This window comes from Pristiophorus japonicus, chromosome 10 (genome assembly GCF_044704955.1).
Source record: "Pristiophorus japonicus isolate sPriJap1 chromosome 10, sPriJap1.hap1, whole genome shotgun sequence".
Taxonomy (NCBI): domain Eukaryota; kingdom Metazoa; phylum Chordata; class Chondrichthyes; family Pristiophoridae; genus Pristiophorus; species Pristiophorus japonicus.
Window position 1 is genome coordinate 219,614,776 of NC_091986.1, and position 23,703 is coordinate 219,638,478.

Here is a 23,703-nt window from a genome sequence, read left to right on the forward strand (position 1 = left end):
GCCAACTTTCAATGACGGATATACGATGACACCCAGGTCTCACTGTACCTCCCCTTTTCCTAATCTACCGCCATTCAGATAATATCCTGCCTTCGTGTTTTTGCCACCAAAGTGGATAACCTCACATTTATCCACATTATACTGCATCTGCCATGCATTTACCCACTCACTTAACCTGTCCAAGTCACCCTGCACCTCTTAGCATCCTCCTCACAGCTCACACCGCCACCCAGCTTAGTGTCATCTGCAAACTTGGAGATATTACACTCAATTCCTTCATCTAAATCATTGATGTATATTGTAAATAGCTGGGGTCCCAGCAATGAGCCCTGTGGCACTCATAGAATCATAGAAACATAGAAAATAGGTGCAGGAGTAGGCCATTCGGCCCTTCTAGCCTGCACCGCCATTCAATGAATTCATGGCTGAACATGCAACTTCAGTACCCCATTCCTGCTTTCTCGCCATAGCCCTTGATCCCCCTAGTAGTAAGGACGTCATCTAACTCCTTTTTGAATATATTTAGTGAATTGGCCTCAACAACTTTCTGTGCTAGAGAATTCCACAGGTTCACCACTCTCTGGGTGAAGAAGTTTCTCCTCATCTCGGTCCTAAATGGCTTACCCTTTATCCTTAGACTGTGACCCCTGGTTCTGGACTTCCCCAACATTGGGAACATTCTTCCTGCATCTAACCTGTCTAAACCCATCAGAATTTTAAACGTTTCTATGAGGTCCCCTCTCATTCTTCTGAACTCCAGTGAATACAAGCCCAGTTGATCCAATCTTTCTTGATAGGTCAGTCCCGCCATCCCGGGAATCAGTCTGGTGAACCTTCGCTGCACTCCCTCAAATAGCAAGAATGTCCTTCCTCAGGTTAGGAGACCAAAACTGTACACAATACTCCAGGTGTGGCCTCACCAAGGCCCTGTACAACTGTAGCAACACCTCCCTGCCCCTGTACTCAAATCCCCTCGCGATGAAGGCCAACATGCCATTTGCTTTCTGAACCGCCTGCTGTACTTGCATGCCAACCTTCAATGACTGATGTACCATGACACCCAGGTCTCGTTGCACCTTCCCTTTTCCTAAACTGTCACCATTCAGATAATAGTCTGTCTCTCTGTTTTTACCACCAAAGTGGATAACCTCACATTTATCCACATTATACTTCATCTGCCATGCATTTTCCCACTCGCCTAACCTATCCAAGTCGCTCTGCAGCCTCATAGCATCCTCCTCGCAGCTCACATTGCCACCCAACTTAGTGTCATCCACAAATTTGGAGATACTACATTTAATCCCCTTGTCTAAATCATTACTGTACAGTGTAAACAGTTGGAGCCCCAGCACAGAACCTTGCGGTACCCCACTAGTCCCTGCCTGCCATTTTGAAAAGTACCCATTTACTCCTACTCTTTGCTTCCTGTCTGACAACCAGTTCTCAATCCATGTCAGCACACTACCCCCAATCCCATGTGCTTTAACTTTGCACATTAATCTCTTGTGTGGGACCTTGTCGAAAGCCTTCTGAAAGTCCAAATATACCACATCAACTGGTTCTCCCTTGTCCACTCTACTGGAAACATCTTCAAAAAATTCCAGAAGATTTGTCAAGCATGATTTCCCTTTCACAAATCCATGCTGACTTGGACCTATCATGTCACCTCTTTCCAAATGCGCTGCTATGACATCCTTAATAATTGATTCCATCATTTTACCCACTACCGATGTCAGGCTGACCGGTCTATAATTCCCTGTTTTCTCTCTCCTTTTTTTAAAAAGTGGGGTTACATTGGCTACCCTCCACTCGATAGGAACTGATCCAGAGTCAATGGAATGTTGAAAAATGACTGTCAATGCATCCGCTATTTCCAAGGCCACCTCCTTAAGTACTCTGGGATGCAGTCATCAGGCCCTGGGGATTTATCGGCCTTCAATCCCATCAATTTCCCCAACACAATTTCCCGACTAATAAGGATTTCCCTCAGTTCCTCCTCCTTACTAGACCCTCTGACCCCTTTTATATCTGGAAGGTTGTTTGTGTCCTCCTCAGTGAATACCGAACCAAAGTACTTGTTCAATTGGTCTGCCATTTCTTTGTTCCCCGTTATGACTTCCCCTGATTCTCACTGCAGGGGACCTACGTTTGTCTTTACTAACCTTTTTCTCTTTACATATCTAGAGAAACTTTTGCAATCTGTCTTAATGTTCCCTGCAAGCTTCTTCTCGTACTCTATTTTCCCTGCCCTAATCAAACCCTTTGACCTCCTCTGCTGAGTTCTAAATTTCTCCCAGTCCCCAGGTTCGCTGCTATTTCTGGCCAATTTGTATGCCACTTCCTTGGCTTAAATACTATCCCTGATTTCCCTTGATAGCCACGGTTGAGCCACCTTCCCTTTTTTATTTTTACGGCAGACAGGGATGTACAATTGTTGTCGTTCATCCATGCGGTCTCTAAATGTCTGCCATTGCCCATCCACAGTCAACCCCTTAAGTATCATTCGCCAATCTATCCTAGCCAATTCACGCCTCATACCTTCAAATTTACCCTTCTTTAAGTTCTGGACCATGGTCTCTGAATTAACTGTTTCATTCTCCATCCCAATGCAGAATTCCACCATATTATGGTCACTCTTCCCCAAGGGGCCTCGCACAACGAGATTGCTAATTAATCCTCTCTCATTACACAATACCCAGTCTAAGATGGCCTCCCCCCTCGTTGGTTCCTCGACATATTGGTCTAAAAAACCATTCCTTATGCACTCCAGGAAATCCTCCTCCACCGTATTGCTTCCAGTTTGGTTAGCCCAATCTATATGCATATTAAAGTCACCCATTATAATTGCAGCACCTTTATTGCATGCACCCCTAATTTCCTGCTTGATGCCCTCCCCAACATCACTACTACTGTTTGGAGGTCTGTACACAACTCCCACCAACTCCACTAGTCACTGCCTGCCATTCTGAAAAGGACCCGTTTATCCCGACTCTCTGCTTCCTGTCTGCCAACCAGTTCTCTATCCATGTCAGTACATTACCCCCAATACCATGTGCTTTGATTTTGCACACCAATCTCTTGTGTGGCACCTTGTCAAAAGCCTTTTGAAAATCCAAATACACCACATCCACTGGTTCTCCCTTGTCCACTCTACTAGTTACATCCTCAAAAAATTTTAGAAGATTTGTCAAGCATGATTTCCCTTTCATAAATCCATGCTGACTTGGACCGATCCTGTCACTCCTTTCCAAATGCGCGGCTATTTCATCTTTAAAAATTGATTCCAACATTTGCAGTCCCACGAATTGTTTTGTCGGGTGCACAGACCATTCAGATTTCCAATCCCGCGAAGTCTTTCCATTGAAAAGCTGCTGAGCGTCCTGCATGGGACCTCCAGAGTGCTGCTCGGTCACACAGCTTAAAAAGATCATTGGCCAAAAGTAGTTGGACGGAAAGCTTTGGCCTCCCCTGATCCCTGGACGCCCCCCTCTCCCTTCTCTCTTGCTCTCGTACCGACAGGGACTCCCCTCCTATAGCTTGTGCTGGGGGGAACTGTTCCCCTGAGGCTCCAGCAGCGGCTTCCTGCTGCCCGATTTTACCAGGCAGGGTGGGAACGAGGCAGATCAAGCCCCTGGGGTGACTGGTATCCAAACTGTAGGAAAAATCGGTTAAACCAGAGCACTGTATCATAAGAACAATAGAATTAGGCGTAGGCCATTCGGCCCCTCGAGCCTGCTCCACCATTCAATAAGATCACGGCTGATCTTCAACTTCAACTCCAGTTTCCCGCCCGATCTCCCTATCCCTTGATTTTCCTAGAATACAAAAACCTATCGATCTCGGCCTTGAATATACTCAGCGACTGAGCCTCTACAGACCTGTGGGACAGAGAATTCCAAAGATTCACAACCCCCCGAGTGAAGAAATTCCTCCTCATCTCAATCTTAAATGGCCGACCCCTTATCCTGAGACTGTGACCCCCTGGTTCTAAACTCTCCAGCCCGGGGGAAACACCCTCTCAGCATCTATCCTGTCAATCTCCTTCACAATCATATATGTTTCAATGAGATCACCTCTCATTCTTCTAAACTCCAGAGAGTATCGGCCCAATCTATTCAATCTCTCCTCATAGGGCAACCCTCTCATCCCAGGAATCAATTTAGTGAACTTTCCTGACACCGCCTCCAAGGCAAATATGTCCTTCCACAGATACAAAACTGTGTACAGTACTCGAGGTGTGGTCTCACCAAAGGCCTGTGCAAATCATAGTGCCGATATGCTTCTTGTCCGTAGTCCACCCGCCCCCCCCCCAAATTGCGCCCACTGCCAGTAACAGACTGTACCCACCAGTACCTCACCCTAATGTTACACAGCTCACAGAGCTCTCTCCAGATTGCAACCCGAGTCTGAAAAGGGAGGATGTATAGAAACATGGCTGGGCGTTTCCCGCCCTTCAATTGGACACGGACACTCACCACGACACGTTGCACCGACCCACTCCAGAGACACCTCATAATCCAGGCTGACGCTACAGTGCAGTACTGAGGGAGCGCTGCACTGTCAGAAGGGCAGTGCTGAGGGAGTGCCGCACTGTCTAAGCGGCAATACTGAGGGAGCACTGCACTGTCAGAGGGGCAGTACTGAGGGAGAGCTGCACTGTTGGAGGGGCAGTACTGAGGGAGAGCTGCACTGTTGGAGGGGCAGTACTGAGGGAGAGCTGCACTGTCGGAGGGGCAGTACTGAGGGAGTGCTGCACTGTCGGAGAGGCAGTACTGAGGGAGCGCCGCACTGTCGGAGGGGCAGTACTGAGGGAGTGCTGCACTGTCGGAGGGGCAGTACTGAGGGAGTGCTGCACTGTCGGAGGGGCAGTACTGAGGGAACGCCGCACTGTCGGAGGGGCAGTACTGAGAGAGCACTAATCTATTGGAGGTGAAGTTCTGCGGGAGCACTGCATTGTCGGAGGGGCAGTACTGAGGGAGCGCTGCACTGTCGGAGGGGCAGTACTGAGGGAACGCCGCACTGTCGGAGGGGCAGTACTGAGAGAGCACTAATCTATTGGAGGCGAAGTTCTGCGGGAGCACTGCATTGTCGGAGGGGCAGTACTGAGGGAGCGCTGCACTGTCGGAGGGGCAATACTGAGGGAGCGCTGCACTGTCGGAGGGGCAGTACTGAGGGAGTGCTGCACTGTCCGGAGGTGCAGTACTGAGGGAGCGCTGCACTGTCGGAGGGGCAGTACTGAGGGAGTGCTGCACTGTCCGGAGGTGCAGTACTGAGGGAGCGCTGCACTGTCGGAGGTGCAGTACTGAGGGAGCGCTGCACTGTCGGAGGGGCAATACTGAGGGAACGCCGCACTGTCGGAGGCGCAGTACTGAGAGAGCACTAATCTGTTGGAGGTGAAGTTCTGCGGGAGCACTGCATTGTCGGAGGGGCAGTACTAAGGAACCGCCGCACTGTCGGTGGTGCCATCTTTCGGATGTCACGTTAAACCGAGGCCCCGTCTGCTCTCTCAGGTGGACGTAAAAGATCCCATGACACTATTTCAAAGAGGAGCAGGGGAGTTCTCCCCGTTGTCCTGGCCAATATTTATCCTTCAAATGTCACTGTTTGTGGGAGCTTGCTGTGCGCAAATTGGCTGCCGCATTTCCTAAATTACAACAGTGACTTCATTTCAAAAAATATTTCATTGGCTGTGTGAGTCTAAGCACACTAGGGCTATTCAACTAAAGTGGCATCAGCATGGAATCCAATAAGTCTTCACAGTAAGTCCATTAGCACGCACTTTCCAGTTCGGGAACTGGATTGTGGTCGGGAGCAGGAATCCTCATCCATTCTTACCTCGCTAACCCAGCCGTATTGAGGCTAATTGAAACCTCCCGTTCGGGGATTGAACCTGCAACCTGCCGGAACACACGGTGCAGCCACAACAGCGGCTTGCATTTATATAGCACCCAAAATGCTTCACAGAGGCGTAATCAAAAATAACATGGAGCCAAAGAAAGAGCTATTAGAGGTGACTGAAATCTTGGTCAAAGAGTTAGTCTAAATGTCTTCACTCAGAGGGTGGTGAATCTTTAGCATTCTCTTCCCCAGAGGGCTGTGGCGGCTCAGTATTTGAATATATTCAACACAGAAAGTGTAATATCTCCAAGTTTGCAGATGACACTAAACTGGGTGGCGGAATGAGCTGTGAAGAGGATGCTAAGAGGCTGCAGGATGACTTAGACAGGTTAGGTGAGTGGGAAAATGCATGGCAGATGCAGTATAATGTGGATAAATGTGAGGTTATCTACTTTGGGGGCAAAAACGCGAAGACAGAATATTATCTGAATGGCGGCAGATTAGGAAAAGGGGAGATGCAACGAGACCTGGGTGTCATGGTACATCAGTCATTGAAAGTTGGCATGCAGGTACAGCAGGCGGTGAAGAAAGCAAATGGTATGTTGGCCTTCATAGCTGGGGGATTTGAGTATAGGAGCAGGGAGGTCTTACTGCAGTTGTACAGGGCCTTGGTGAGGCCTCACCTGGAATATTGTGTTTAATTTTGGTCTTCTAATCTGAGGAAGGACGATCTTGCTATTGAGGGAGTGCAGTGAAGGTTCACCAGACTGATTCCCGGGATAGTCGGACTGACATATGAGGAGAGGCTGGATCAACTGGGCCTTTATACTTTGGAGTTTAGAAGGATGGGAGGGGATCTCATAGAAACATACAAGATTCTGACGGGACTGGATAGGTTAGATGCGGGTAGATTGTTCCCGATGTTGGGGAAGTCCAGAACTTGGGGACTCAGTCTAAGGATAAGGAGTAGGCCATTTAGGACTGAGATAAGGAGAAACTTCTTCACTCAGAGAGTTGTTAACCTGTGGAATTCCCTGCCGCAGAGACTTGTTGATGCCAGTTCATTTGATATATTCAAGAGGGAGTTAGATATGGTCCTTACCGCTAACAGGATCAAGGGGTATGGAGAGAAAGCAGGAAAGGGGTACTGAGGGAATGATCAGCCATGATCTTATCGAATGGTGGTGCAGGCTCAAAGGGCCGAATGGCATATTCCTGCACCTATTTTCTATGTTTCTATGATAGATCTTTGGATATTAAGGGAATCAAGGGATATGGGGACAGTGCAGGAAAGTGGAGTTGAAGTAGAAGATCAGCCATGATCTTACTGAATGGCGGAGCAAGCTCGAGGGGCAAAATGTTCTACTCCTGCTCCTAATATTTATGTTCTTAAAGGAGGAGAGGTTTAGGGAGGTAATTCCAGAGCTTAGAGCCCAGGTGACTGAAGGCTCAGTCACCAATGGTGGAGCGATGGAAATCGAGGATGCTCAAGAGACCAGAATTAGAGGAGTGCAGATATGTCGGAGAGTTGTGGGGCTGGAGGAGGTTACAGAGATAGGGAGGGGCGACGCCATGGAGGGATTTGAAAACAAGGATGAGAATTTTTAAATCGAGGCATTGCCGAACCAGGAGCCAATGTAGGTCAGTGAGCACAGGGTGATGGGTGACCGGGACTTGGTGCGAGTTAGGATACATAAATATAAAAGCATGGAAGTCTTGCTACAGTTATACAAGGTATTGATGAAGCCACACCTGGAATACTGCGTACAGTTTTGGTTTCCATTTTTACGAAAGGATATACTTGCTGTGAAGGCAGTTCAGAGTAGGGTCACTAGGTTGATTCCGGAGATGAGGGGGTTGACTTATGAGGAAAGGTTGAGTAGGTTGGGCCTCTACTCATTGGAATTCAGAAGAATGAGAGGTGATCTTTTCGAAATGTATAAGGTTATGAGGGGGCTTGACAGGGTGGATGCAGAGAGGATGTTTCCACTGATGGGGGAGACTAGAACTAGGGAGCATGATCTCAGAATAAGGGGCTGCCCATTTAAAACTGAGATGAGGAGGAATTTCTTTTCTCAGAGGGTTGTAAATCTGTGGAATTCACTGCCTCAGAGAGCTGTGGAAGCTGGGTCATTGAATAAATTTAAGACAGCGATTTTCTTAACCGATAAGGGAATAAGGGGAGCGGGCAGGGAAGTGGACCTGAGCCCATCATCGGATCAGCCTTGATCGTATTGAATGGCGGAGCAGGCTTGAGGGGCCGTATGGCCGACTCCTGCTCCTATTTCTTATGTTCTTATGTACACGGCAGCAGAGTTTTGGATCAGCTTACAGAGGGTGGAAGATTGGGATGCTGGCCAGGAGTCCGGAGGAGATTCACCAGCCACATTCCCTGCATTTGGAGACAGCTGGCCCATAGATATTCACGATGCTTTTCCCATTCCTGTGGAGCTGCTTGGGGCATTGACGGAGCCCTCCCAGGTAGTCAGCAAGTCCCGCCCCTCTCTCCCAATCTGCTGTATTTGTCTCAGAAACACTGACTGATCTGGTGGAGCTGGTAACTGCAGGTTAAAGAAACATTGATTGAAAGAAAATAAGAGAAATGTCTGAGCCTGACACTGAAACCCATCCACCATCCACTTTATACTGTGACAGCACAATAATAAAGAAAGATTCACATTTCTACAGAGCCTTTCACCACTTCAGGACATCCCAAAGCACTTTACAGCCAATTAAGTATTATTTGATATGTTGTCGTGTAGGAAACACGGCAGCCAATTTGTGCACAGCAAATTCCCACAATTTCATCATCATAGGAAGTCCCTCGGAATCGAGGAAGACTTGCTTTCACTCTAAAAGTGAGTTCTCAGGTGACTGAACAGTCCAATATGGGAATTACAGTCTCTGTCACAGGGGGGACAGACAGTGGTTGAAGGAAAGGGTGGGTGGGGAGTCTGGTTTGCCGCACGCTCCTTCCGCTGCCTGCGCTTGGTTTCTGCATGCTCTCAGCGACGAGACTTGAGGTGCTCAGCACCCTCCCAGATGCTCTTCCTCCACTTCGGGCGGTCTTTGGCCAGGGACTCCCAGGTGTTGGTGGAGATGTTGCACTTTATCAGGGAGGCTTTGAAGGTGTCCTTGAAATGTTTCCTCTGCCCACCTTTGGCTCATTTGCCGTGTAGGAGTTCCGAGTAGAGCACTTGCTTTGGGAATCTTGTGTCTGGCATGCAAACTATGTGGCCCCGCCCAACGGAGCTGATCAGGTGTGGTCAGTGCTTCGATGCTGGGGATGTTGGCCTGGTCGAGGACACTAATGTTGGTGCGTCTGTCCTCCCAGGGGATTTGTAGGATCTTGCGGAGACATCATTGGTGATATTTCTCCAGCGACTTGAGGTGTTTACTGTACATGGTCCACGTCTCTGAGCCATACAGGAGGGCGGGTATTATTACAGCCCTGTAGGCCATGAGCTTCGTGGCAGTTTTGAGGGCCTGGTCTTCAAACACTCTTTTCCTCAGGCTGCCGAAGGCTGCACAGGCGCACTGGAAGCGGTGTTGGATCTCGTCGTCAATGCCTGATCTTGTTGATAGGAAGCTCCCGAGACACAGTGTGAGGGATAAATTGTAAGGTTGCAAATAAAGGGTCAGAATTATGCTGAAGGTAGTGAACTTATAAATTGCCTATGTATGTAACACCTGCTTGTATAGGTATAGCACACTTATAGCTTAACCTTAGTAACACTTAAACAGTCGAAGTCAGCAGTTTTGTTTAAAAGTCCCTGAGGAAGAGGTAAAGAAGCCAGTACAGCCACCCTAGGCATCGGATAGACTGGGGTAGAGGGCAAAATGGAACAACACAATGATGGGAGATGGACAGTTGTACTTACCACTCAGAACCCGTCTGATAAGAGTCCACAAATCAATGTAACTTCGCTGATAGCAATAGACCTATCGATGATTTTGTAGGAGTCTTGTGTCTGGCATGTGACTATGTGGCCCACCAAATGAAGCTGGTCGAGTGTGGTCAGTGCTTCGATGCTGGGGATGTTGGCCTGAACGAGGACATAGAAACATAGAAACATAGAAAATAGGTGCAGGAGTAGGCCATTCGGCCCTTCTAGCCTGCACCGCCATTCAATGAGTTCATGGCTGAACATTCAACTTCAGTACCCCATTCCTGCTTTCTCGCCATACCCCTTGATCCCCCTAGCAGTAAGGACCTCATCTAACTCCTTTTTGAATATATTTAGTGAATTGGCCTCAACAACTTTCTGTGGTAGAGAATTCCACAGGTTCACCACTCTCTGGGTGAAGAAGTTCCTCCGCATCTCGGTCCTAAATGGCTTACCCCTTATCCTTAGACTGTGACCCCTGGTTCTGGACTTCCCCAACATTGGGAACATTCTTCCTGCATCTAACCTGTCTAACCCCGTCAGAATTTTATATGTTTCTATGAGGTCCCCTCTCATTCTTCTGAACTCCAGTGAATACAAGCCCAGTTGATCCAGTCTTTCTTGATAGGTCAGTCCCGCCATCCCGGGAATCAGTCTGGTGAACCTTCGCTGCACTCCCTCAATAGCAAGAATGTCCTTCCTCAGGTTAGGAGACCAAAACTGTACACAATACTCCAGATGTGGCCTCACCAATGCCCTGTACAACTGTAGCAACACCTCCCTGCCCCTGTACTCAAATCCCCTTGCTATGAAGGCCAACATGCCATTTGCTTTCTTAACCGCCTGCTGCACCTGCATGCCAACCTTCAATGACTGATGTACCATGACACCCAGGTCTCTTTGCACCTCCCCTTTTCCTAATCTGTCACCATTCAGATAATAGTCTGTCTCTCTGTTTTTACCACCAAAGTGGATAACCTCACATTTATCCACATTATACTTCATCTGCCATGCATTTGCCCACTCACCTAACCTATCCAAGTCGCTCTGCAGCCTCACAGCATCCTCCTCGCAGCTCACACTGCCACCCAACTTAGTGTCATCCGCAAATTTGGAGATACTACATTTAATCCCCTCATCTAAATCATTAATGTACAGTGTAAACAGCTGGGGCCCCAGCACAGAACCTTGCGGTACCCCACTAGTCACTGCCTGCCATTCTGAAAAGTACCCATTTACTCCTACTCTTTGCTTCCTGTCTGACAACCAGTTCTCAATCCATGTCAGTACACTACCCCCAATCCCATGTGCTCTAACTTTGCACATCAATCTCTTGTGTGGGACCTTGTCGAACGCCTTCTGAAAGTCCAAATATACCACATCAACTGGTTCTCCCTTATCCACTCTACTGGAAACATCCTCAAAAAATTCCAGAAGATTTGTCAAGCATGATTTCCCTTTCACAAATCCATGCTGACTTGGACCTATCATGTCACCTCTTTCCAAATGCACTGCTATGACATCCTTAATAATTGATTCCATCATTTTACCCACTACCGATGTCAGGCTGACCGGTCTATAATTCCCTGTTTTCTCTCTCCCTCCTTTTTTAAAAAGTGGGGTTACATTGGCTACCCTCCACTCCATAGGAACTGATCCAGAGTCAATGGAATGTTGGAAAATGACTGTCAACGCATCCACTATTTCCAAGGCCACCTCCTTAAGTACTCTGGGATGCAGTCTGGGACTAACGTTGGTCCCACAATTTAGCAATGTGATAATGACCAGTTGTTTAGTAATGTTGATTGAGGGATAAATATTGGCCCAGGACACCGGGGATAACTCCCCTGCTCTTCTTCCAATAGCACAGTGGGATCTTTTACATCCACCTGAGAGAGCAGATGGGGCCTCGGTTTTAAGTCCCATCCAAAATACAGCATCTCCAACAGTGCAGCACTCCCTCTACTGCCCCTCCAACAGTGCGGCACTCCTTCAGTACTGTCCCTCCGACAGTGCAGCACTCCCTCAGTACTGCCCCTCCGACAGTGCAGCGCTCCCTCAGTACTGTCCCTTCGACAGTGTGGCTCTCCCTCAGTACTGCACTTGGAGTGTCGGCCTGGATTATGTGCTCAAGTTCCTGGCGTGGGACTTGAACCCACAACCTTTTGACTCAGCGACAAGAGTGCTGCCCACTGAGCCACAGCTGACTGCACAATGTGGAACAGCGTGATGGGAATCATGATCGTTCCTGTGCGTTAACAACTTTGTTCAGACCTGGTCATTGTCTGAGCACCAACAGAATGGGAGCAGGATCAGTCTGTGATAACCATAGGGTTTCTACAAGCAACTATTCACATCTGGAAAACTGCACCTTAAGTATTTTCACTCCCATCCAACTCTGGTGGAACCTGGGATATATCTCAAGGTCTGTTATCGGAGCAAAAGCAAAATACTACGGATGTTGGAAATCTGAAATTAAAAACAAAGTGCTGAAAATACCCAACAGGTCAGGCAGCATCTGTGGAGAGAGAAACAGAGTTAACGTTTCAGGTCGATGACCTTTCATAAAAACTGAAAGAAGTGAGAGATGAAGCAGGTTTTAAATAAGTGCAGGGGGAGGGGGAGGAAAGAACAGAATGAAAGGACTGATAGGGTGGGCGGCAGGAGAGATTAAATGACAAAAGGGATGATGGTGTGAGGTGAAAAGGGGGCGATAATGGGGCAAGTAACGAAACAAAAGATGGGTCTAGAGGAGGTGGGAAAAAAAAGTTTCATTCTTTCTTGCGATATGGGCATTGCTGGCAAGGCCAGCATTTATTGCCCATCCCTAATTGCCCCTTGAGAAGGTGGTGGTCAGCTGCTGTCTTCTTGAACCGCTGCAGTCTGTGTGGTGAAGGTGCTCCCACAGTGCTGTTAGGGAGGGAGTTCCAAGATTGTGACCCAGTGACGATGAAGGAACGGCCGATATATTCCCAAGTCGGGATGGTGTGTGACTGGGAGGGGAACGTGGAGGTGGTGGTGTCCCCATACGCCTGCTGCCCTTGTCCCTCTAGGTGGTAGAGGTCACGGATTTGGGAGAAGCCTTGGAAGAAACCTTGGTGGGTTGCTGCAGTGCATCTTGTAGATGGTACACACTGCAGCCACGGTACATCGGTGATGGAGGGAGTGACTGTTTAACATAGAAACATAGAAAATAGTTGCAGGAGTAGGGCATTCGGCCCTTCGAACCTGCACCACCATTCAATCAGATCATGGCTGATCATTCACCTCAGTAACCCTTTCCTGCTTTCTCTCCATACCCTTTGATCCCTTTAGCCGTAAGGGCCATATCTAACTCCCTCTTGAATATATCCAATGAACTGGCATCAACAACTCTCTGCAGTCGGGAATTCCACAGGTTAACAACTCTCTGAGTGAAGAAGTTTCTCCTCATCTCAGTCCTAAATGGCTCACCCCTTATCCTTAGACTATGATCCCTGATTCTGGACTTCCCCAACATCGGGAATATTCTTCCTGCATCTAACCTGTCCAGTCCAGTCAGAATCTTGTATGTTTCTATGAGATCCCCTCTCATCCTTCAAAACTCCAGTGAATACAGGCCCAGTCGATCCAGTCTCTCCTCGTATGTCAGTCCCGGGAATCAGTCTTGTGAACCTTCACTGCACTCCCTCAATAGCAAGAACATCCTTCCTCAGATTAGAAGACCAAAACTGAACACAATATTCCAGATAAGGCCTCACTAAGGCCCTGTACAACTGCAGTAAGACCTCCCAGCTCCTATACTCAAATCTCTAGCTATGAAGGCCAACATACTATTTGCCTTCTTCACCGCCTGGTGTACCTGCATGCCAACTTTCAATGACTGATGTACCATGACACCCAGGTCTCGTTGCACCTCCCCTTTTCCTAATCTGCCACCATTCAGATAATATTCTGCCTTGGTGTTTTTACCACCAAAGTGGATAACCTCACATTTATCCACATTATACTGCATCTGCCATGCGTTTGCCCACTCACCTAACCTATCCAAGTCACCCTGCAGCCTCTTAGCATCCTCCTCACAGCTCACACCGCCACCCAGCTTAGTGTCATCTGCAACCTTGGAGATATTACACTCAAGGTGGAGGATGGGCTACCAATCAAGCGGGCTGCTTTGTCGTGGATGGTGTCGAGCTTCTTGAGTGTTGTTGGAGCTGCACATATCCAGGCAAGTGGAGAGTATTCCATCACACTCCTGACTTGTGCCTTGTAGATGGTGGAAAGACTTTGGGGAGTAAGGAGGTGAGACACTGGCCACAGAATACCCAGCCTCTGACCCACTCTTGTTGCCACAGTATTTATGTGGCTGGTCCAGTTAAGTTTCTGGTCAATGATGACCCCCAGGATGTTGATGGTGGGGGATTCGGTGATGATAATGCCATTGAATGTAAAGGGGCGGTGGTTAGACTCTCGCTTGTTGGAGATGGTCATTGTCTGGCACTTGTGTGGTGCGAATGTTACTTTTCGCTTATCAACCCAAGCCTGAATGTTGTCCAGGTCTTGCTGCATGCGGCACGGACTGCTTCATTATCTGAGGAGTTGTGAATGGAACTGAACACTGTGCAATCATCAGCGAACATCCCCACTTCTGACCTTATGATGGAGGGAAGGTCATTGATGAAGCAGTTGAAGATGGTTGGGCCAAGGACACTGCCCTGAGGAACTCCTGCAGCGATGTCCTGGGGCTAGGATGTTTGACCTCCAACCACCACAACCATCTTTCTTTGTGCTTGGTATGACTCCAGGCAGTGGAGAGTTTTCCCTCTGGTTCCCATTGACTTCAGTTTTATTAGGGCTTCTTGGTGCCACACTCGGTCAAATGCTAGAACATAAGAACATACGAAATAGGAGCAGGTGTAGGCCATTTGGCCCCTCGAGCCTGATCCACCATTTAATACGATCACGGACTCAGGTCCACTTCCCTGCCCGCTCCCCATAATCCCTTATTCCCTTATCGGTTAAGAAACTATCTCTTTCTAAAAGTTATTCCATGACCCAGCTTCCACAGCTCTCTGAGGCAACGAGTTCCACAGATTTAAAACCATCTGAGAGAAGAAATTCCTCCTCATCTCCGTTTTAATGCTGCCTTGATGTCAAGGGCAGTCACTCTCACCTCACCTCTGGAATTCAGCTCTTTTGTCCATGTTTGGACCAAGGCTGTAATGAGGTCTGGGGCCAAGTGGTCCAGGCGTAACCCAAACTGGGCATCGGTGAGCAGGTCATTGGTGAATGGGAATGGCAGAATCATTACCGGACCCTGCGCTCTGAGAAAATGGGGGCAGAGCTTATGGTCTGAAATTGTTGAAGTCGATGTTTAGTCTGGAAGGCTGCAAAGTGCCTAAACGAAAGATAAGATGCTGTTCCTCGAGCTTGCGTTGAGCATCATTAGAACAATGAAGAAGGCCAAGGATGGGAAGGTCAGAGTGGGAGTGGGGCAGAGAATTAAAGTTAGATGAGCATATTTGTCTCAGGAACAACAACATCTTGAACAACATCAGAAAAGGTCGGACTTTATTACAAGGTGGCTACTGAGTGGGAAGAGAGGAGGAAATTTGAGGTGAGACGGTCAAAGAGAAGGGGATGTTGGAAGGCAGGGAGGCAGTAATGAAGTTATTTTGGAAGAGAATTCCATCAAGCAGGCATGTAATAACTGAAAGAACAGCCAATTGTGGAGTGGGAGACAAGTGATAATCTAAAATCAGAGGAACAAAAGACTTGCATTTCTATAGCGCCTTTATCGACCACCAGACATCTCAAAGCGCTTCACAGCCAATGAAGTCTATTTTGAAGTGTAGTCACTTGTAATGTAGGAAACACAATAGCCAGTTTGCACACAGCAAGCTCCCACAAACAGCAATGTGATAATGACCAGATAATCTTTTTCAGTGATGTTGATTGAGGGATTAATACTGGCCAGGTCACTGGAGATAACTCCCTGGCTCTTCTTTGAAATAGTGCCATGGGATCTTTTACATCAACCCGAAAGGGCAGACGGGGCCTTGGTTCAATGTCTCATCTGAAAGACGGCACCTCTGACAGTGCGGCGCTCCCTCAGCACTGCCCTGGAGTGTCAGTCCTACAATTTTATGCTCAACTCTCAGGAGTTGGACATGAACCTACAACCTTCCTGATTCAGAGACGAGGGTGCTACAAACTGAGCCACAGCTGACGCAAGGCATGCAGGGCAACGAGGCTTGCAAGCTGGGAGGTGCAGCTGGAGAAAGACTACAGAGGTATCTCTTTTCCCTGCCCCTACACTTACATCGGATTACACAGGATATACGGCACAGAAACAGGTCATTCGGCTCAACCAGTCCATGCCGGCGTTTATGCTCCACTCGAGACTTCTCCTGTCTTTCCTCATCTAAATCTATCAGCATAACCCTCTATTCCCTTCTCCCTCATATGCTTGTCTAGCATCCCCTTAAATGCATCGATACTATTCGCCTCAGCCACTCCCTGTGGCAGCGAGTTCCACATTCTCACCTCTCTCTGGGTAAAGAAGTTTCTTCTGAATTCCCTATTGGATTTCTTGGTGACTATCTTATATTGATGGCCTCTAGTTATGCCCTTCCCCATAAGTGGAAACCTCCTCTCTGTATCCACTCTATCAAAACCTTTCATCATTTTAAAGACCTCTATTAGGTCACACCTCAGCCTTCTTTCAAGAGAAAAGAGACCCAGTCTGTTCATCCTTTCCGGATATGTATACCCTCGCATTTCTGGTATCAAATGTACCTTGCTTAAAAACCTGTTACATCCCTAACTTTTCCCAGTTCTGACGAAGGGTCACCGACCTGAAACGTTAACTCTGTTTCTCTCTCCACAGATGCTGCCTGACCCGCTGAGTGTTTCCAGCATTTGCTGTTGCTATTACAGAGGTATATATTGACCTTGTAATCCACTAATTACTTCCTGGAGTGATTGATACCAGGGTCGTAGATTTGGCAGCATAGGGTGGACTTCTCTGTATCTCTGTAACCTCCAGCCCTAAACCCGCCGAGATATCAGCGCTCCTCCAACTCTGCCCTCTTGCCCATCCCGGATTTCCATCGCACCACCATTGGCGGCCGTGCCTTCAGCTGCCTGAGCCCTCCTTAAATCTCTCCGTCTCTCTATCTCTCCTCCTTAAAACCTACCTCTTTGACCAAGCTTTTGGTCATCTGTACTCATATCTCCTTATGTGACTTGGTGTCAAATTTCTGTCTGATAACGTCCCAGCAAAGCACCTTGGGACGTTTTACTACGTTAAAGGCGCTATATAAATGCAAGTAGTTGTTATATGTGAGTTGCTTTACATATGAGCACATGCAGTAACTCACACGTGTTGCCAACCTCGAGTTTCGAATTGGAGTATCCTAAAGGGAGCAGTGCCAGCATGAGTTCTCCCACAGACTTCATTGTTAGTGGCAATGCCCCTAGTGCCCGAGTCAAACGATCTGTGCGAGAGAGCTGAACCCAATGGATGCTGACTCTGCTCTGACTCCCTGCCCTGTCTTCATCCTTTTATATTCTTGTTTGAACAAACACCACAGTTGTGTGCATTCCTTTTCCCAGATAGCACAGGTCAACGGGCGGCTCAGTTACTGGCGCTGTTTCACACCCACACAAGCACACACTGCCAGCTGGTTTTTATCTGGGAGAGGGAAGGCCAAATCCTAGTCACTGCACTGACAGAGAACCATGGGCGGGATTTCCTCTCTGTTGCCGCCTCCTATGCTGCGCCCCGGAAGGACGGTAATGGAGGCGGCAATGGTTTCCAGGAGGCCAGCCAGCTCCCAGCGCCCTGCCGGTAAATCTGCACCCCACACAGGCCAAGGGCAGCGTGGCAGCGTACCACGGCAAGGTACAGCACGAGCTGGTGCAGGAGGGGCGACGGCAGCGAAGAGTGACATCATCAAGGTCCAGGTCGGTGATTGGAGCGTGGGCAGGTACAGCAGGAGCGGCGAGGTCGGGGCGAAGGAGCGGCGAGAGAATGTAGAGGGCTGTGATTGGGGCCCAGGAGAGGCGTGAGTCTGGGGCCCAGAAGAGGCGAGGGCCCAGGGCCAGCCCACACTGCGATATATGTGCGCACTGGGTCCGTGCAGCAGAGCTGGATATTGGTTAATCCTTGCCACTGGACCAAGATCTAATTCTGTCAAGCCCGTGTGGTGGTTGGTGTGCAATGGCCAGCCACATTAAAAAAATCCATGCACAGGCATCTTCCATCCTTCAACATGTAGTTTGGGATCTGGAATATTAGGTCCTTCATTGAAACGCCTGTGAACTCATCCTTTTTTGGCGTGGAAGCAAGTCATCCTCGTTCCAAGGGGCTGCCTATGATGAGTTTAGTATTGAAATAACCAGTGTGATACTGAGCTATGCGGGCAAGGATTATCCAAAATTCAATCCTATGCAGTCTCCACTGAGTTAACCGGTAGTCGGGACAGTACTGGAGGTGTAGATTGCACTTTGTATTAATAACCCAAGATTGGGGAAAGGGGGAGAAAGCAGTCAGTGATCCCACTTCTGATCACAAGACAGCAAGAAAAAGCAGCTGGATACCCCCTTGGGTGAGGAGAGGATGTTTGACAAATTTCTGGAGTTCTTTGAGGATGTAACGAGCAGGGTGTTTAAGGGGGAACCAGTGGATGTGATGCATTTGGATTTCCAGAAGGCATTTGATAAGGTGCCAAATAAGAGGTTACTGCACAGGATAAAAATACACGAGATTGGGGGTGAAATATTAGCCCCCATTTCACCCCCAATCTCGTGTATTTTGGAATATTAGAGGATTGGTTAACTAACAGAAAACAGAGAGTCGGGATAAATGGGTCATTTTTCCGATTGGCAAACAATAATTAGTGGGGTGCCTCAGGGATCAGTGCTGGGACCTCAACTATTTACAATCTATATTAATGACTTGGATGAAGGGACCGAGTGTAATGTAGCCAAGTTTACTGATGATACAAAGAAGGGTGGGAAAGCAATGTGTGAGGAGGACACAAAATCTGCAAAGGGATGTAGACAGGCTAAATGAGTGGGCAAACAATTGGCAGATGGAGTATAACGTGGGAAAATGTGAGGTTATCCACTTTGGCAGAAATAATAGAAAAGCAAATTATAATTTAAATGGAGAAAAATTGCAAAGTGCTGCAGTACAGAGAGACCTGGGGATCCTTGTGCATGAAACACAAAACGTTAGTATGCAGGTACAGCAAGTAATCAGGAAGGCAAATGGAATGTTGGCCTTTATTGCAAGGGGGATAGAGTATAAAAGCAGAGAAGTCCTGCTACAACTGTACAGGGTATTGGTGAGGCCACACCTGGAGTACTGCGTACACTTTTGGTCTATGTATTTAAGGAAGGATATATTTGCATTGGAGGCTGTTCAGAGAAGGTTCACTAGGTTGATTCCGGAGATGAGGGGGTTGACTTATGGGGAAAGGTTGAGTAGGTTGGGCCGATACTCATTGGAGTTCAGAAGAATGAGAGGTGATCTTATCGAAACAGGATAATGAGCGGGCTCGACAAGGTGGATGCAGAGAGGATATTTCCACTCATAGGGGAAACTAAAACAAGGGGACATAGTCTCAGAATAAGGGACGGCCCATTTAAAGATGAGGAGGAATTTCTTCTCTCAGAGGGTTGTAAATCTGTGGAATTCTCTGCCCCAGAGAGCTGTGGAAGCTGGGACATTGAATATATTTAAGGTGGAGATAGACAGATTTTTGAGCGATAAGGGAGTAAAGGGTTATGGGGAGCGGGCAGGGAAGTGGAGCTGAGTCCATGATCAGATCAGCCATGATCTTATTGAATGGCGGAGCAGGCTCGAGGGGCCGAATGGCCGACTCCTGCTCCTATTTCTTATGTTCTTAGGATAAAGGGAAAAGCTGAGGTGTCAGGTGATCGAACGACTTGGCTTTGGCACTCTCTGCCTTGCTCACAAGAGAACTCTGGCCATGTTTGGGTGAGGTGTTGCTGGCGTACTGAACAACCCAAAGAAAATTCATCCTCTTCGGGCGAGGAGCAAGGTCTTTATGCCGCAGAATCAGAAAAAGATGTTGTGAATTAGCTTGATGTGTTGGGTTAAACTCTGCATTGCTGCACCTCTGGCCTCTTGAGCATCCCCGATTTTCCTCACTCTGCCATTGGTGGCCGTGCCTTCAGCTGCCTGGGCCCCAAGCTCTGGAACTCCCTCCCGAAACCTCTCCAACTCTCTACCTCTCTCTCCTTATAACCTATCCTTTTGACTAAGCTTTTTGTCACCTGTCCTAATATCGCCTTGTGTGGCTCGGTGTCAAATTTTGTTTGATGATCGCTCCTGTGAAGTGCCCTGGGATGTTTTACTATGTTAAAGGCGCTCTAAAAATGTGAGTTGTTGTTGTCGTAATAAATATGACTCCCAGAGCAAGCGCTCTACTCGGAACTCCTTCACAGCAAGCGAGCCACAGGTGGGCAGAGGAAACGTTACAGGGACACCCTCAAAGCTTCCCTGATAAAATGCAACATCCCCACCAACACCTGGGAATCCCTGGCCAAAGATTGCCCTAAGTGGAGGAAGAGCATCCGGGAGGGCGCTGAGCACCTCGAGTCTCGTCGCCGAGAGCATGCAGAAATCAAGCGCAGGCAGCGGCAAACCAGATGGCAACCCCACCCACCCTTTCCTTCAACCACTGTCTGTCCCACCTGTGACAGAGACTGTAATTCCCGTATTGGACTGTACAGTCACCTAAGGACTCATGTTACGAGTGGAAGCAAGTCTTCCTCGATTCCGAGGGACTGCCTATGATGATGATAAATAAATATGTAAAGAAAAACGTCCTGTTCAGATAAACCTTGTGCCTAAAGACTGGATCAACTGGGCTTGTATTCACTGGAGTTCAGAAGAGTGAGAGGGGACCTCATAGAAACGTTTAAAATTCTGATGGGTTTGGACAGGTTGGATGCAGGAAGAATGTTCCCAATGTTGGGGAAGTCCAGAACCAGGGGTCACAGTCTAAGGATAAGGGGTAAGCCATTTAGGACGGAGATGAGGAGAAACTTCTTCACCCAGAGAGTGGTGAACCTGTGGAATTCTCTACCACAGAAAGTAGTTGAGGCTAATTCACTAAATATATTCAAAAGGGAGTTAGATGAAGTCCTTACTACTCGGGGGATCAAGGGGTATGGCGAGAAAGCAGGAATGGGGTACTGAAGTTTCATGTTCAGCCATGAACTCATTGAATGGCGGTGCAGGCTAGGAGGGCTGAATGGCCTACTCCTGCACCTATTTTCTATGTTTCTATGTTTCTATGTAAAGCGCTTGGTTTCTCTCTCCTCTTTCAAGGCTCTCCTTAAAACCTATCTCTTTGACAAAGCTTTTGATCACCTGCCCTATTGTCTCCTTATGTGGCTCAGTGACAAATATTGTTTGATAATCGCTCCTGTGACGTTTCACTGCGTTAACGGCGTTGTATAAATGCGAGTTGTTTTTGCACCGTCTGTGATGACGATACAATGAAGGGCTGCACCGGGGCTGATTGTAAATAAAAATAAAGGCTGGAATGTGAGCATGTGTGAGCCTCACCATCTCGCTGTGAATCTCTCCAGCTCACTCAGTAATCAGTAACTCAGGCAGCCCACAGCTCAGACCCCAGCGCCAGTGATCTGAGCAGTGTAAATAACATTAGCATGCTAATTCCTCCATTCGCTCCCCTTCTTTGCAATTTGCCAAGGGGAATTAAGTAAATTAGCAGAGAAATGCGCAAGGATATGTGGTAAACCAAGAGTGACAGGCCAGGGTTAGAGGGCAGATCATTAGTCTAAAATATACAGCTCCACAAATAATAAAGGGGAATAAGTGTGAGGCGAAAAATGACAAGGAAATTCAATTAGTGTGGCAGTCACATGTGCGTCCTCTATAATTTCATTAACTCCTTCGATGAGTGACTATCTTTTCTCCAGTGGTCGTAGTAGAATCATAGAATGGTTACAGCAGAGGAGGCCATTCGAGCCTGTGCCAGCTCTCTGCAAGAGCACTTCAGCTAGTCCCACTCCCCCGCAAAATTTGCCTGCAAGACCGGTATTTATTGAGAAGGTGGTGGTTGGGCCGCCTATTTGAATCACTGTCCAGAGCTTTGATACAACCAAGTTAATCTCGAGGCAGTTAAGAGTCAACTACATAGCTTGGGGTTTTGAGTATAGGAGCAGGGAGGTCTTACTGCAGTTGTACAGGGCCTTGGTGAGGCCACACCTGGAATATTGTGTTCAGTTTTGGTCTCCTAATCTGAGGAAGGACGTTCTTGCTATTGAGGGAGTGCAGCGAAGGTTCACCAGACTGATTCCAGGGATGGCAGGACTGACATATGAGGAGAGACTGGATCGACTGGGCCTGTATTCACTGGAGTTTAGAAGGATGAGAGAGGATCTCATAGAAACATATAAAATTCTGAAACTGGAGTCACATATAGGACAGCAGGTTTCCTTAGTGACATTAGTGAACCAGCTGGGTATTTTTTAAATGACAGTCCGGTAGTTTCATGGCCACCATTACAAATACTAGATTTTAATTCCAGATTTATTTAATTAACTGAATTTAAATTCCCCAGCTGCCATGGTGGGATTTTGAACTCATGTCTCCAGATCATTAGTTAGGGCCTCTAGATTTACTAGTCCAGTAACATAACTCCTATGGTGCTGTCATCATCATCATCATCATAGGCAGTCCCTCGGAATCGAGGAAGACTTGCTTCCACTCTTAACATGAGTTCTCAGGTGGCTGAACAGTCCAATACGGGAATTACAGTCCCTGTCACAGGTGGGACAGACAGTGGTTGAAGGAAAGGGTGGGTGGGGAGTCTGGTTTGCCGCACGCTCCTTCCGCTGCCTGCGCTTGCTTTCTGCATGCTCTCGGCGACGAGACTCGAGGTGCTCAGCGCCCTCCCGGATGCACTTCCTCCACTTAGGGCGGTCTTTGGCCAGGGACTCCCAGGTGTCGGAGGGGATGTCGCACTTTATCAGGGAGGCTTTGAGGGTGTCCTTGTAACGTTTCCTCTGCCCACCTTTGGCTCGTTTGCCAGGATGGAGTTCTGGGAGCTGTACACCACAGTGAAGGGATTTTTATATTTTGAATCTTACAGGTCAGAAGACGGCCATTTGGCCCATCGTGCCTGTGCCAGCTCTCTGAAAGAGCGATCTAATTAGTTCCACTCCCCTGCTCTTTCCCTACAGCCCTTCAATAGATTTATCCTATTCCCTTTATTGCAAGGGGGATAGAGAATAAAAGCAGAGACGTCCTGCTAACTGTACAGGATATTGGTGAGGCCACACCTGGAGTACTGCATACAGGTTTGGTCTCCGTATTTAAGGAAGGATATACTTGCTTTGGAGGCTGTTCAGAGAAGGTTCACGAGGTTGATTCCAGAGATGAGGGGGTTGACTTATGAGGAAAGGTTGAGTAAGTTAGGCCTATACAACCAACGTTGGTAAACATCCGTACGCTAAACATCCATAAGACAAAGTCCTCCACCAGCTTGTCCTCACTGCACAGCACTGCCTCCGTCATCAAGATCCACGGCGCGGCCCTGGACAACGTGGACCACTTCCCATATCTCGGGAGCCTCCTATCAATAAGAGCAGGCATTGACGACGAGATCCAACACCACCTCCAGTGTAGCCTTCGGCCGCCTGAAGAAAAGAGTGAAGATCAGGCCCTCAAAACTACCACCAAGCTCATGGTCTACAGGGCTGTAGTAATACCTGCCCTCCTGTATGGCTCAGAGACATGGATCATGTACAGTAGACACCTCAAGTCACTAGAGAAATACCACCAACGATGTCTCTGCAAGATCCTACAAATCCCCTGGGAGGACAGACGCACTAACATTAGTGTCCTCGACCAGGCCAACATCCCCAGCATTGAAGTACTGACCACACTTGATCAGCTCCGCTGGGCAGGTCACATAGTTCGTATGCCAGA

General features: G+C 48.0%; 1 protein-coding gene across 1 annotated transcript in view; it reads left to right on the forward strand.

Annotated features, from left to right (window-relative positions):
- The window catches only part of phox2a (paired like homeobox 2A), a 250,471-nt gene that overhangs the window by 14,396 nt on the left and 212,372 nt on the right, over positions 1 to 23,703 (forward strand). The gene's annotated exons all lie outside the window — the stretch shown is intronic.